The sequence below is a fragment of the Solanum pennellii genome, chromosome 8 (assembly GCF_001406875.1).
Source record: "Solanum pennellii chromosome 8, SPENNV200".
Taxonomy (NCBI): Eukaryota; Viridiplantae; Streptophyta; class Magnoliopsida; order Solanales; family Solanaceae; genus Solanum; species Solanum pennellii.
Genome location: NC_028644.1, coordinates 9,267,651 through 9,270,190, shown reverse-complemented (window position 1 = coordinate 9,270,190; position 2,540 = coordinate 9,267,651). Strand labels below are relative to the sequence as shown.

Below are 2,540 nucleotides of genomic sequence, written 5' to 3'. Positions count from 1 at the left end.
GGGGGGGGGGGGGGGAGGCCTTTCTTTTCTTTTCATTGTTGGAACCCTATTCCTGGATATATATAATCTTCCTTTTCTTCCCGAATGGAGGGGTTTTTTTTTTCTTTGGAAATCAAAATTAGGGGCTCCGAAAATTTTTAGCATTTCGATATAAGAGTAGAATCCTTTCTTGGTTGAAGAACACATAAAGATTTATCATCTTAAAACACGCCTAAGACGCCTTTCTCTACACTATTCGCGGCTCGCGGTTCATTGGGATTCGTGGAGTCACGATTGAGATACCTATAGTTGGTGGAATCGCTCTCTTGTTTGAGTTTTCAGTTCGCCGCACCGAGAAAAGGTAAAAATCTGTCATCTCCGTTTCCATATTTGAACTTCCAGTTATTTACATCTTCTCTGTGAAGTGCTTAGTTTTCTTTTTCTTCTTGACTGAAGTGTTGTTGTTGTCGGTGCATTGAAGCATTGATGTGTATTATCAATATTCTGTCCCAATTCAGTACTCACAATGTTTTCTTTCGTGGAGTTTGAAGTGCAGTATTTTTTTTCCGCAAAGAGTTAGTAATTTAGGAGTTGTAGGTGCCATGGTTTAGCTGCTATCCGTCTAGTTCAGCCATTAATGTGTTGTGTTTGCTGGAAATATGTTCATGGCAGGTCATTTTGAATCGATGTTTGAACTTTCGTGATGAATGTGTTGGTTCGAACTCAGTTCCAGCCATGCTTATTTGTCGTTTAATTCGATTCTGTTGGCTACATTTTTGGTATTTGATGTTTAGAGACTAAAGGAACATGAAACATCTCTGTAAATGTGTGTAAATTTAGTTTGTTTGAGATCATTCTTCATTTTGATATGAACTTTGTTGGACTCGGGGTTATCTCTGTCTCTTTTTTTTAGTCGAAAGTGGCGTATTGTTTGTAATCAACTCTTCCGTTCCTGTGGTATAAATGAAATCCACTTTTGCTTGTTAAGAAATCCATTTTCACTTGTTGAGAAAGCCGTCATTCAAGCTACTCGATTTTTGTGTTGAAGAAATGGATTTATTAGCATTAATCTGCATGGTTTGTTTGCTTCTGTTTTTCTAATTTATTTATTTTTTTAGTTTATTTTCTTTTTTTTTTCTTTTTTTCTTTCACTTTGGTTTGATTTATTATTGAAATATAGTATTAAACTGCATCGTTTAGTTATTATGCAAAAGGAATTTGTCAGCCTCATTCTACTTAAAATGCACCCTGTTATGGGTTTTCTTGCCTATGAAATTATGTTTGTCAATGAGTCTATTGCTGGTCCTCTTCTTCAGCTCCTTAGTGGTTAATATTGATGCTCTTTTGTTCATTTATTAAGTTAGGAAGACTGGTAAAGTGAATATGTCTATCCCGACTTCAACGATTACTTTGCTTTGGCTTTCTCTTTCTTTGAAAATACGGCAGGCATACTACGTCAAGAGGTCCTTATGTTTGAAAATGTATGATGCATGTGTGTTATCTGCATGAGTTAGTTACTAGATTGTCTGCAGGTGAAAACTATACTTCCTCTTTAATGCTTTCCATTGTTGTTAATTGTTATATTGTGTGTGGGTGAAGATTACTTTCCGTTCTTAACATCCATTTTTGTTTTATTGCGTGTGTTTCGAGTCCCCATGGACTTCACTCTAATCCCTTGCACTTTCTCGTGAGCCATAAAGGCTCAAAACATCTTTCTCGAGTCGTAGACCCCCTAAAAACTGGTGTACAGGTCGAAACACAGCAAATGTGTTGCTGGGAATTATATTTGCAGGTGTTGAGGAAGCTGTATACCAGTTGTATAATGTTTTATACACCAATATACAGGTCAAAAAATGCACATGGGACCAAATTCGAAATGAAGGTCAATAACAGTGAAAATATACTGCTGTAAAAGACTTTCAGCTTTCGAAGGTTGAAGAGCAAGTCGATATACCATCTGTATACACTGATATACAGATGTGTTATACCACAGATGAGTGTAAAACGTGAGAACGCAGATTTAACATACAGGGATTTTGAATTCAAGTAAAATGCAGGAACAATGAATAAATACATACATAAAATATAGCCCGTATACACTGGTATAGACAATTTATACAGCGATACAGTAGTAAAAACAGTATAAAAACAGTACAGGTACGAATACGTCGAAGTAATCTGGAATACAGGTGGAAGTGCGAGAATGCGTAATCCAAACAAAATACAGGTTTCAAAAGTCCCAAAACGGACCGGATATATATCATATACAGCAGTATACATCAAATGTATACCCCAATTTTCTTTTTCAGTGCATATTTTAATTGAATAGGCCCAAAGGCCACAAATCTTTCTTATGCAGGTTTGAATTATTAAAAAAGGGCCCAAGCCCACGTCCATGAGTAATTTAGTATAGGACAGGTGGGCCAAAGCCCAATTTAATGAATTTGGGTAATTAGCCCAAGTTCAAATACTCTTTCCTCTCCCCCCTTTATTTATTATTTGTTGGATTAATTAACGTTTGGTTAAATTTTTATTAATTTCTAAAGGACAGACATTTCTTA

General features: G+C 35.9%; 1 long non-coding RNA gene across 1 annotated transcript; it reads left to right on the top strand.

Moving 5' to 3' along the window:
* Positions 1–10: 10 nt before the first annotated feature.
* On the top strand, positions 11–2,333 carry LOC107027262. Its single transcript, XR_001457746.2, has 2 exons — positions 11–340; positions 652–2,333. It is a non-coding gene; the product is annotated as an uncharacterized LOC107027262 (long non-coding RNA).
* Positions 2,334–2,540: the final 207 nt, after the last annotated feature.